Genomic DNA, 9,708 nt, shown 5'->3' with positions numbered 1-9,708 from the left:
CATGTTTATTGTTTTTATGTGTTAGAAGACGCCTTTGTTTTGGTACGCGGGGCGTGGGACCCACGTGACGGATCGGCTCCGTTCCAAAAATACGAAAACCATCAGCCATGAACCGGAGGGCACCCGAGCATAGAAATAGCAAGAAAGAAAGGAAAAAAAAGCACGTAAAACCTAGAAACAAACGCAAACGGACAACGAAAAAGGGGGGTGCAACACGAGGACTTCCCAGGGGGTCACCCATCCTAGTACTACTCTCGCCCAAGCACGCTTAACTGCGGAGTTCTGATGGGATCCGGTGCATTAGTGCTGGTATGATCGCACCCGAAATACTATCCATGTTTATTGTTTTTATGTGTTAGAAGACGCCTTTGTTTTGGTACGCGGGGCGTGGGACCCACGTGACGGATCGGCTCCGTTCCAAAAATACGAAAACCATCAGCCATGAACCGGAGGGCACCCGAGCATAGAAATAGCAAGAAAGAAAGGAAAAAAAAGCACGTAAAACCTAGAAACAAACGCAAACGGACAACGAAAAAGGGGGGTGCAACACGAGGACTTCCCAGGGGGTCACCCATCCTAGTACTACTCTCGCCCAAGCACGCTTAACTGCGGAGTTCTGATGGGATCCGGTGCATTAGTGCTGGTATGATCGCACCCGAAATACTATCCATGTTTATTGTTTTTATGTGTTAGAAGACGCCTTTGTTTTGGTACGCGGGGCGTGGGACCCACGTGACGGATCGGCTCCGTTCCAAAAATACGAAAACCATCAGCCATGAACCGGAGGGCACCCGAGCATAGAAATAGCAAGAAAGAAAGGAAAAAAAAGCACGTAAAACCTAGAAACAAACGCAAACGGACAACGAAAAAGGGGGGTGCAACACGAGGACTTCCCAGGGGGTCACCCATCCTAGTACTACTCTCGCCCAAGCACGCTTAACTGCGGAGTTCTGATGGGATCCGGTGCATTAGTGCTGGTATGATCGCACCCGAAATACTATCCATGTTTATTGTTTTTATGTGTTAGAAGACGCCTTTGTTTTGGTACGCGGGGCGTGGGACCCACGTGACGGATCGGCTCCGTTCCAAAAATACGAAAACCATCAGCCATGAACCGGAGGGCACCCGAGCATAGAAATAGCAAGAAAGAAAGGAAAAAAAAGCACGTAAAACCTAGAAACAAACGCAAACGGACAACGAAAAAGGGGGGTGCAACACGAGGACTTCCCAGGGGGTCACCCATCCTAGTACTACTCTCGCCCAAGCACGCTTAACTGCGGAGTTCTGATGGGATCCGGTGCATTAGTGCTGGTATGATCGCACCCGAAATACTATCCATGTTTATTGTTTTTATGTGTTAGAAGACGCCTTTGTTTTGGTACGCGGGGCGTGGGACCCACGTGACGGATCGGCTCCGTTCCAAAAATACGAAAACCATCAGCCATGAACCGGAGGGCACCCGAGCATAGAAATAGCAAGAAAGAAAGGAAAAAAAAAGCACGTAAAACCTAGAAACAAACGCAAACGGACAACGAAAAAGGGGGGTGCAAAACGAGGACTTCCCAGGGGGTCACCCATCCTAGTACTACTCTCGCCCAAGCACGCTTAACTGCGGAGTTCTGATGGGATCCGGTGCATTAGTGCTGGTATGATCGCACCCGAAATACTATCCATGTTTATTGTTTTTATGTGTTAGAAGACGCCTTTGTTTTGGTACGCGGGGCGTGGGACCCACGTGACGGATCGGCTCCGTTCCAAAAATACGAAAACCATCAGCCATGAACCGGAGGGCACCCGAGCATAGAAATAGCAAGAAAGAAAGGAAAAAAAAGCACGTAAAACCTAGAAACAAACGCAAACGGACAACGAAAAAGGGGGGTGCAACACGAGGACTTCCCAGGGGGTCACCCATCCTAGTACTACTCTCGCCCAAGCACGCTTAACTGCGGAGTTCTGATGGGATCCGGTGCATTAGTGCTGGTATGATCGCACCCGAAATACTATCCATGTTTATTGTTTTTATGTGTTAGAAGACGCCTTTGTTTTGGTACGCGGGGCGTGGGACCCACGTGACGGATCGGCTCCGTTCCAAAAATACGAAAACCATCAGCCATGAACCGGAGGGCACCCGAGCATAGAAATAGCAAGAAAGAAAGGAAAAAAAAGCACGTAAAACCTAGAAACAAACGCAAACGGACAACGAAAAAGGGGGGTGCAACACGAGGACTTCCCAGGGGGTCACCCATCCTAGTACTACTCTCGCCCAAGCACGCTTAACTGCGGAGTTCTGATGGGATCCGGTGCATTAGTGCTGGTATGATCGCACCCGAAATACTATCCATGTTTATTGTTTTTATGTGTTAGAAGACGCCTTTGTTTTGGTACGCGGGGCGTGGGACCCACGTGACGGATCGGCTCCGTTCCAAAAATACGAAAACCATCAGCCATGAACCGGAGGGCACCCGAGCATAGAAATAGCAAGAAAGAAAGGAAAAAAAAGCACGTAAAACCTAGAAACAAACGCAAACGGACAACGAAAAAGGGGGGGGCAACACGAGGACTTCCCAGGGGGTCACCCATCCTAGTACTACTCTCGCCCAAGCACGCTTAACTGCGGAGTTCTGATGGGATCCGGTGCATTAGTGCTGGTATGATCGCACCCGAAATACTATCCATGTTTATTGTTTTTATGTGTTAGAAGACGCCTTTGTTTTGGTACGCGGGGCGTGGGACCCACGTGACGGATCGGCTCCGTTCCAAAAATACGAAAACCATCAGCCATGAACCGGAGGGCACCCGAGCATAGAAATAGCAAGAAAGAAAGGAAAAAAAAAAGCACGTAAAACCTAGAAACAAACGCAAACGGACAACGAAAAAGGGGGGTGCAAAACGAGGACTTCCCAGGGGGTCACCCATCCTAGTACTACTCTCGCCCAAGCACGCTTAACTGCGGAGTTCTGATGGGATCCGGTGCATTAGTGCTGGTATGATCGCACCCGAAATACTATCCATGTTTATTGTTTTTATGTGTTAGAAGACGCCTTTGTTTTGGTACGCGGGGCGTGGGACCCACGTGACGGATCGGCTCCGTTCCAAAAATACGAAAACCATCAGCCATGAACCGGAGGGCACCCGAGCATAGAAATAGCAAGAAAGAAAGGAAAAAAAAGCACGTAAAACCTAGAAACAAACGCAAACGGACAACGAAAAAGAGGGGTGCAACACGAGGACTTCCCAGGGGGTCACCCATCCTAGTACTACTCTCGCCCAAGCACGCTTAACTGCGGAGTTCTGATGGGATCCGGTGCATTAGTGCTGGTATGATCGCGCCCGAAATACTATCCATGTTTATTGTTTTTATGTGTTAGAAGACGCCTTTGTTTTGGTACGCGGGGCGTGGGACCCACGTGACGGATCGGCTCCGTTCCAAAAATACGAAAACCATCAGCCATGAACCGGAGGGCACCCGAGCATAGAAATAGCAAGAAAGAAAGGAAAAAAAAGCACGTAAAACCTAGAAACAAACGCAAACGGACAACGAAAAAGGCGGGTGCAACACGAGGACTTCCCAGGGGGTCACCCATCCTAGTACTACTCTCGCCCAAGCACGCTTAACTGCGGAGTTCTGATGGGATCCGGTGCATTAGTGCTGGTATGATCGCGCCCGAAATACTATCCATGTTTATTGTTTTTATGTGTTAGAAGACGCCTTTGTTTTGGTACGAGGGGCGTGGGACCCACGTGACGGATCGGCTCCGTTCCAAAAATACGAAAACCATCAGCCATGAACCGGAGGGCACCCGAGCATAGAAATAGCAAGAAAGAAAGGAAAAAAAAGCACGTAAAACCTAGAAACAAACGCAAACGGACAACGAAAAAGGGGGGTGCAACACGAGGACTTCCCAGGGGGTCACCCATCCTAGTACTACTCTCGCCCAAGCACGCTTAACTGCGGAGTTCTGATGCGATCCGGTGCATTAGTGCTGGTATGATCGCACCCAAAATACTATCCATGTTTATTGTTTTTATGTGTTAGAAGACGCCTTTGTTTTGGTACGCGGGGCGTGGGACCCACGTGACGGATCGGCTCCGTTCCAAAAATACGAAAACCATCAGCCATGAACCGGAGGGCACCCGAGCATAGAAATAGCAAGAAAGAAAGGAAAAAAAAGCACGTAAAACCTAGAAACAAACGCAAACGGACAACGAAAAAGGGGGGTGCAACACGAGGACTTCCCAGGGGGTCACCCATCCTAGTACTACTCTCGCCCAAGCACGCTTAACTGCGGAGTTCTGATGGGATCCGGTGCATTAGTGCTGGTATGATCGCACCCGAAATACTATCCATGTTTATTGTTTTTATGTGTTAGAAGACGCCTTTGTTTTGGTACGCGGGGCGTGGGACCCACGTGACGGATCGGCTCCGTTCCAAAAATACGAAAACCATCAGCCATGAACCGGAGGGCACCCGAGCATAGAAATAGCAAGAAAGAAAGGAAAAAAAAGCACGTAAAACCTAGAAACAAACGCAAACGGACAACGAAAAAGGGGGGTGCAACACGAGGACTTCCCAGGGGGTCACCCATCCTAGTACTACTCTCGCCCAAGCACGCTTAACTGCGGAGTTCTGATGGGATCCGGTGCATTAGTGCTGGTATGATCGCACCCGAAATACTATCCATGTTTATTGTTTTTATGTGTTAGAAGACGCCTTTGTTTTGGTACGCGGGGCGTGGGACCCACGTGACGGATCGGCTCCGTTCCAAAAATACGAAAACCATCAGCCATGAACCGGAGGGCACCCGAGCATAGAAATAGCAAGAAAGAAAGGAAAAAAAAGCACGTAAAACCTAGAAACAAACGCAAACGGACAACGAAAAAGGGGGGTGCAACACGAGGACTTCCCAGGGGGTCACCCATCCTAGTACTACTCTCGCCCAAGCACGCTTAACTGCGGAGTTCTGATGGGATCCGGTGCATTAGTGCTGGTATGATCGCACCCGAAATACTATCCATGTTTATTGTTTTTATGTGTTAGAAGACGCCTTTGTTTTGGTACGCGGGGCGTGGGACCCACGTGACGGATCGGCTCCGTTCCAAAAATACGAAAACCATCAGCCATGAACCGGAGGGCACCCGAGCATAGAAATAGCAAGAAAGAAAGGAAAAAAAAGCACGTAAAACCTAGAAACAAACGCAAACGGACAACGAAAAAGGGGGGTGCAACACGAGGACTTCCCAGGGGGTCACCCATCCTAGTACTACTCTCGCCCAAGCACGCTTAACTGCAGAGTTCTGATGGGATCCGGTGCATTAGTGCTGGTATGATCGCACCCGAAATACTATCCATGTTTATTGTTTTTATGTGTTAGAAGACGCCTTTGTTTTGGTACGCGGGGCGTGGGACCCACGTGACGGATCGGCTCCGTTCCAAAAATACGAAAACCATCAGCCATGAACCGGAGGGCACCCGAGCATAGAAATAGCAAGAAAGAAAGGAAAAAAAAGCACGTAAAACCTAGAAACAAACGCAAACGGACAACGAAAAAGGGGGGTGCAACACGAGGACTTCCCAGGGGGTCACCCATCCTAGTACTACTCTCGCCCAAGCACGCTTAACTGCGGAGTTCTGATGGGATCTGGTGCATTAGTGCTGGTATGATCGCACCCGAAATACTATCCATGTTTATTGTTTTTATGTGTTAGAAGACGCCTTTGTTTTGGTACGCGGGGCGTGGGACCCACGTGACGGATCGGCTCCGTTCCAAAAATACGAAAACCATCAGCCATGAACCGGAGGGCACCCGAGCATAGAAATAGCAAGAAAGAAAGGAAAAAAAAGCACGTAAAACCTAGAAACAAACGCAAACGGACAACGAAAAAGGGGGGGCAACACGAGGACTTCCCAGGGGGTCACCCATCCTAGTACTACTCTCGCCCAAGCACGCTTAACTGCGGAGTTCTGATGGGATCCGGTGCATTAGTGCTGGTATGATCGCACCCGAAATACTATCCATGTTTATTGTTTTTATGTGTTAGAAGACGCCTTTGTTTTGGTACGCGGGGCGTGGGACCCACGTGACGGATCGGCTCCGTTCCAAAAATACGAAAACCATCAGCCATGAACCGGAGGGCACCCGAGCATAGAAATAGCAAGAAAGAAAGGAAAAAAAAGCACGTAAAACCTAGAAACAAACGCAAACGGACAACGAAAAAGGGGGGTGCAACACGAGGACTTCCCAGGGGGTCACCCATCCTAGTACTACTCTCGCCCAAGCACGCTTAACTGCGGAGTTCTGATGGGATCCGGTGCATTAGTGCTGGTATGATCGCACCCGAAATACTATCCATGTTTATTGTTTTTATGTGTTAGAAGACGCCTTTGTTTTGGTACGCGGGGCGTGGGACCCACGTGACGGATCGGCTCCGTTCCAAAAATACGAAAACCATCAGCCATGAACCGGAGGGCACCCGAGCATAGAAATAGCAAGAAAGAAAGGAAAAAAAAGCACGTAAAACCTAGAAACAAACGCAAACGGACAACGAAAAAGGGGGGTGCAACACGAGGACTTCCCAGGGGGTCACCCATCCTAGTACTACTCTCGCCCAAGCACGCTTAACTGCGGAGTTCTGATGGGATCCGGTGCATTAGTGCTGGTATGATCGCACCCGAAATACTATCCATGTTTATTGTTTTTATGTGTTAGAAGACGCCTTTGTTTTGGTACGCGGGGCGTGGGACCCACGTGACGGATCGGCTCCGTTCCAAAAATACGAAAACCATCAGCCATGAACCGGAGGGCACCCGAGCATAGAAATAGCAAGAAAGAAAGGAAAAAAAAAGCACGTAAAACCTAGAAACAAACGCAAACGGACAACGAAAAAGGGGGGTGCAAAACGAGGACTTCCCAGGGGGTCACCCATCCTAGTACTACTCTCGCCCAAGCACGCTTAACTGCGGAGTTCTGATGGGATCCGGTGCATTAGTGCTGGTATGATCGCACCCGAAATACTATCCATGTTTATTGTTTTTATGTGTTAGAAGACGCCTTTGTTTTGGTACGCGGGGCGTGGGACCCACGTGACGGATCGGCTCCGTTCCAAAAATACGAAAACCATCAGCCATGAACCGGAGGGCACCCGAGCATAGAAATAGCAAGAAAGAAAGGAAAAAAAAGCACGTAAAACCTAGAAACAAACGCAAACGGACAACGAAAAAGAGGGGTGCAACACGAGGACTTCCCAGGGGGTCACCCATCCTAGTACTACTCTCGCCCAAGCACGCTTAACTGCGGAGTTCTGATGGGATCCGGTGCATTAGTGCTGGTATGATCGCGCCCGAAATACTATCCATGTTTATTGTTTTTATGTGTTAGAAGACGCCTTTGTTTTGGTACGCGGGGCGTGGGACCCACGTGACGGATCGGCTCCGTTCCAAAAATACGAAAACCATCAGCCATGAACCGGAGGGCACCCGAGCATAGAAATAGCAAGAAAGAAAGGAAAAAAAAGCACGTAAAACCTAGAAACAAACGCAAACGGACAACGAAAAAGGGGGGTGCAACACGAGGACTTCCCAGGGGGTCACCCATCCTAGTACTACTCTCGCCCAAGCACGCTTAACTGCGGAGTTCTGATGGGATCCGGTGCATTAGTGCTGGTATGATCGCGCCCGAAATACTATCCATGTTTATTGTTTTTATGTGTTAGAAGACGCCTTTGTTTTGGTACGAGGGGCGTGGGACCCACGTGACGGATCGGCTCCGTTCCAAAAATACGAAAACCATCAGCCATGAACCGGAGGGCACCCGAGCATAGAAATAGCAAGAAAGAAAGGAAAAAAAAGCACGTAAAACCTAGAAACAAACGCAAACGGACAACGAAAAAGGGGGGTGCAACACGAGGACTTCCCAGGGGGTCACCCATCCTAGTACTACTCTCGCCCAAGCACGCTTAACTGCGGAGTTCTGATGCGATCCGGTGCATTAGTGCTGGTATGATCGCACCCAAAATACTATCCATGTTTATTGTTTTTATGTGTTAGAAGACGCCTTTGTTTTGGTACGCGGGGCGTGGGACCCACGTGACGGATCGGCTCCGTTCCAAAAATACGAAAACCATCAGCCATGAACCGGAGGGCACCCGAGCATAGAAATAGCAAGAAAGAAAGGAAAAAAAAGCACGTAAAACCTAGAAACAAACGCAAACGGACAACGAAAAAGGGGGGTGCAACACGAGGACTTCCCAGGGGGTCACCCATCCTAGTACTACTCTCGCCCAAGCACGCTTAACTGCGGAGTTCTGATGGGATCCGGTGCATTAGTGCTGGTATGATCGCACCCGAAATACTATCCATGTTTATTGTTTTTATGTGTTAGAAGACGCCTTTGTTTTGGTACGCGGGGCGTGGGACCCACGTGACGGATCGGCTCCGTTCCAAAAATACGAAAACCATCAGCCATGAACCGGAGGGCACCCGAGCATAGAAATAGCAAGAAAGAAAGGAAAAAAAAGCACGTAAAACCTAGAAACAAACGCAAACGGACAACGAAAAAGGGGGGTGCAACACGAGGACTTCCCAGGGGGTCACCCATCCTAGTACTACTCTCGCCCAAGCACGCTTAACTGCGGAGTTCTGATGGGATCCGTTGCATTAGTGCTGGTATGATCGCACCCGAAATACTATCCATGTTTATTGTTTTTATGTGTTAGAAGACGCCTTTGTTTTGGTACGCGGGGCGTGGGACCCACGTGACGGATCGGCTCCGTTCCAAAAATACGAAAACCATCAGCCATGAACCGGAGGGCACCCGAGCATAGAAATAGCAAGAAAGAAAGGAAAAAAAAGCACGTAAAACCTAGAAACAAACGCAAACGGACAACGAAAAAGGGGGGGGCAACACGAGGACTTCCCAGGGGGTCACCCATCCTAGTACTACTCTCGCCCAAGCACGCTTAACTGCGGAGTTCTGATGGGATCCGGTGCATTAGTGCTGGTATGATCGCACCCGAAATACTATCCATGTTTATTGTTTTTATGTGTTAGAAGACGCCTTTGTTTTGGTACGCGGGGCGTGGGACCCACGTGACGGATCGGCTCCGTTCCAAAAATACGAAAACCATCAGCCATGAACCGGAGGGCACCCGAGCATAGAAATAGCAAGAAAGAAAGGAAAAAAAAGCACGTAAAACCTAGAAACAAACGCAAACGGACAACGAAAAAGGGGGGTGCAACACGAGGACTTCCCAGGGGGTCACCCATCCTAGTACTACTCTCGCCCAAGCACGCTTAACTGCGGAGTTCTGATGGGATCCGGTGCATTAGTGCTGGTATGATCGCACCCGAAATACTATCCATGTTTATTGTTTTTATGTGTTAGAAGACGCCTTTGTTTTGGTACGCGGGGCGTGGGACCCACGTGACGGATCGGCTCCGTTCCAAAAATACGAAAACCATCAGCCATGAACCGGAGGGCACCCGAGCATAGAAATAGCAAGAAAGAAAGGAAAAAAAAGCACGTAAAACCTAGAAACAAACGCAAACGGACAACGAAAAAGGGGGGTGCAACACGAGGACTTCCCAGGGGGTCACCCATCCTAGTACTACTCTCGCCCAAGCACGCTTAACTGCGGAGTTCTGATGGGATCCGGTGCATTAGTGCTGGTATGATCGCACCCGAAATACTATCCATGTTTATTGTTTTTATG

The 9,708-nt window shown here is 49.3% G+C and overlaps 29 non-coding genes across 29 annotated transcripts; all 29 read right to left on the bottom strand.

Moving 5' to 3' along the window:
• Nucleotides 1-204: 204 nt before the first annotated feature.
• LOC145081313 (5S ribosomal RNA) lies at nt 205-323 on the bottom strand. Its single transcript, XR_013695876.1, has one exon. It is a non-coding gene; the product is annotated as a 5S ribosomal RNA (ribosomal RNA).
• Nucleotides 324-538: 215 nt separating this feature from the next.
• LOC145081312 (5S ribosomal RNA) lies at nt 539-657 on the bottom strand. The gene has a single exon (XR_013695875.1). It is a non-coding gene; the product is annotated as a 5S ribosomal RNA (ribosomal RNA).
• Nucleotides 658-872: 215 nt separating this feature from the next.
• LOC145081311 (5S ribosomal RNA) lies at nt 873-991 on the bottom strand. Its single transcript, XR_013695874.1, has one exon. It is a non-coding gene; the product is annotated as a 5S ribosomal RNA (ribosomal RNA).
• A 215-nt stretch (nt 992-1,206) lies between these two features.
• LOC145081310 (5S ribosomal RNA) lies at nt 1,207-1,325 on the bottom strand. Its single transcript, XR_013695873.1, has one exon. It is a non-coding gene; the product is annotated as a 5S ribosomal RNA (ribosomal RNA).
• Nucleotides 1,326-1,541: 216 nt separating this feature from the next.
• On the bottom strand, nt 1,542-1,660 carry LOC145083460 (5S ribosomal RNA). Its single transcript, XR_013697935.1, has one exon. It is a non-coding gene; the product is annotated as a 5S ribosomal RNA (ribosomal RNA).
• Nucleotides 1,661-1,875: 215 nt separating this feature from the next.
• On the bottom strand, nt 1,876-1,994 carry LOC145081309 (5S ribosomal RNA). Its single transcript, XR_013695872.1, has one exon. It is a non-coding gene; the product is annotated as a 5S ribosomal RNA (ribosomal RNA).
• Nucleotides 1,995-2,209: 215 nt separating this feature from the next.
• On the bottom strand, nt 2,210-2,328 carry LOC145081308 (5S ribosomal RNA). The gene has a single exon (XR_013695871.1). It is a non-coding gene; the product is annotated as a 5S ribosomal RNA (ribosomal RNA).
• A 215-nt stretch (nt 2,329-2,543) lies between these two features.
• Nucleotides 2,544-2,662, bottom strand: LOC145083839 (5S ribosomal RNA). Its single transcript, XR_013698298.1, has one exon. It is a non-coding gene; the product is annotated as a 5S ribosomal RNA (ribosomal RNA).
• Nucleotides 2,663-2,879: 217 nt separating this feature from the next.
• Nucleotides 2,880-2,998, bottom strand: LOC145083459 (5S ribosomal RNA). Its single transcript, XR_013697934.1, has one exon. It is a non-coding gene; the product is annotated as a 5S ribosomal RNA (ribosomal RNA).
• A 215-nt stretch (nt 2,999-3,213) lies between these two features.
• Nucleotides 3,214-3,332, bottom strand: LOC145084342 (5S ribosomal RNA). Its single transcript, XR_013698789.1, has one exon. It is a non-coding gene; the product is annotated as a 5S ribosomal RNA (ribosomal RNA).
• Nucleotides 3,333-3,547: 215 nt separating this feature from the next.
• On the bottom strand, nt 3,548-3,666 carry LOC145084837 (5S ribosomal RNA). Its single transcript, XR_013699265.1, has one exon. It is a non-coding gene; the product is annotated as a 5S ribosomal RNA (ribosomal RNA).
• A 215-nt stretch (nt 3,667-3,881) lies between these two features.
• Nucleotides 3,882-4,000, bottom strand: LOC145084404 (5S ribosomal RNA). Its single transcript, XR_013698849.1, has one exon. It is a non-coding gene; the product is annotated as a 5S ribosomal RNA (ribosomal RNA).
• A 215-nt stretch (nt 4,001-4,215) lies between these two features.
• LOC145081306 (5S ribosomal RNA) lies at nt 4,216-4,334 on the bottom strand. The gene has a single exon (XR_013695870.1). It is a non-coding gene; the product is annotated as a 5S ribosomal RNA (ribosomal RNA).
• Nucleotides 4,335-4,549: 215 nt separating this feature from the next.
• On the bottom strand, nt 4,550-4,668 carry LOC145081305 (5S ribosomal RNA). Its single transcript, XR_013695869.1, has one exon. It is a non-coding gene; the product is annotated as a 5S ribosomal RNA (ribosomal RNA).
• A 215-nt stretch (nt 4,669-4,883) lies between these two features.
• Nucleotides 4,884-5,002, bottom strand: LOC145081304 (5S ribosomal RNA). The gene has a single exon (XR_013695868.1). It is a non-coding gene; the product is annotated as a 5S ribosomal RNA (ribosomal RNA).
• Nucleotides 5,003-5,217: 215 nt separating this feature from the next.
• Nucleotides 5,218-5,336, bottom strand: LOC145083489 (5S ribosomal RNA). Its single transcript, XR_013697963.1, has one exon. It is a non-coding gene; the product is annotated as a 5S ribosomal RNA (ribosomal RNA).
• Nucleotides 5,337-5,551: 215 nt separating this feature from the next.
• Nucleotides 5,552-5,670, bottom strand: LOC145083776 (5S ribosomal RNA). Its single transcript, XR_013698237.1, has one exon. It is a non-coding gene; the product is annotated as a 5S ribosomal RNA (ribosomal RNA).
• A 214-nt stretch (nt 5,671-5,884) lies between these two features.
• On the bottom strand, nt 5,885-6,003 carry LOC145083837 (5S ribosomal RNA). Its single transcript, XR_013698295.1, has one exon. It is a non-coding gene; the product is annotated as a 5S ribosomal RNA (ribosomal RNA).
• Nucleotides 6,004-6,218: 215 nt separating this feature from the next.
• LOC145081302 (5S ribosomal RNA) lies at nt 6,219-6,337 on the bottom strand. Its single transcript, XR_013695866.1, has one exon. It is a non-coding gene; the product is annotated as a 5S ribosomal RNA (ribosomal RNA).
• Nucleotides 6,338-6,552: 215 nt separating this feature from the next.
• Nucleotides 6,553-6,671, bottom strand: LOC145081301 (5S ribosomal RNA). The gene has a single exon (XR_013695864.1). It is a non-coding gene; the product is annotated as a 5S ribosomal RNA (ribosomal RNA).
• A 216-nt stretch (nt 6,672-6,887) lies between these two features.
• On the bottom strand, nt 6,888-7,006 carry LOC145083458 (5S ribosomal RNA). Its single transcript, XR_013697933.1, has one exon. It is a non-coding gene; the product is annotated as a 5S ribosomal RNA (ribosomal RNA).
• Nucleotides 7,007-7,221: 215 nt separating this feature from the next.
• Nucleotides 7,222-7,340, bottom strand: LOC145084341 (5S ribosomal RNA). Its single transcript, XR_013698788.1, has one exon. It is a non-coding gene; the product is annotated as a 5S ribosomal RNA (ribosomal RNA).
• Nucleotides 7,341-7,555: 215 nt separating this feature from the next.
• LOC145084340 (5S ribosomal RNA) lies at nt 7,556-7,674 on the bottom strand. Its single transcript, XR_013698787.1, has one exon. It is a non-coding gene; the product is annotated as a 5S ribosomal RNA (ribosomal RNA).
• Nucleotides 7,675-7,889: 215 nt separating this feature from the next.
• Nucleotides 7,890-8,008, bottom strand: LOC145084403 (5S ribosomal RNA). Its single transcript, XR_013698848.1, has one exon. It is a non-coding gene; the product is annotated as a 5S ribosomal RNA (ribosomal RNA).
• Nucleotides 8,009-8,223: 215 nt separating this feature from the next.
• LOC145081300 (5S ribosomal RNA) lies at nt 8,224-8,342 on the bottom strand. The gene has a single exon (XR_013695863.1). It is a non-coding gene; the product is annotated as a 5S ribosomal RNA (ribosomal RNA).
• A 215-nt stretch (nt 8,343-8,557) lies between these two features.
• LOC145084498 (5S ribosomal RNA) lies at nt 8,558-8,676 on the bottom strand. The gene has a single exon (XR_013698941.1). It is a non-coding gene; the product is annotated as a 5S ribosomal RNA (ribosomal RNA).
• A 215-nt stretch (nt 8,677-8,891) lies between these two features.
• Nucleotides 8,892-9,010, bottom strand: LOC145083836 (5S ribosomal RNA). Its single transcript, XR_013698294.1, has one exon. It is a non-coding gene; the product is annotated as a 5S ribosomal RNA (ribosomal RNA).
• Nucleotides 9,011-9,225: 215 nt separating this feature from the next.
• On the bottom strand, nt 9,226-9,344 carry LOC145081299 (5S ribosomal RNA). The gene has a single exon (XR_013695862.1). It is a non-coding gene; the product is annotated as a 5S ribosomal RNA (ribosomal RNA).
• Nucleotides 9,345-9,559: 215 nt separating this feature from the next.
• LOC145081298 (5S ribosomal RNA) lies at nt 9,560-9,678 on the bottom strand. The gene has a single exon (XR_013695861.1). It is a non-coding gene; the product is annotated as a 5S ribosomal RNA (ribosomal RNA).
• Between the last annotated feature and the right edge of the window lie 30 nt (nt 9,679-9,708).

This window comes from Lactuca serriola, chromosome 1 (assembly GCF_051521515.1).
Source record: "Lactuca serriola cultivar US96UC23 chromosome 1, Lser_US96UC23_V15, whole genome shotgun sequence".
In the NCBI taxonomy this organism is placed as follows: domain Eukaryota; kingdom Viridiplantae; phylum Streptophyta; class Magnoliopsida; order Asterales; family Asteraceae; genus Lactuca; species Lactuca serriola.
Note: the sequence above shows the minus strand (reverse complement) of the source record. Positions and strands in the feature narration are given on the sequence as shown.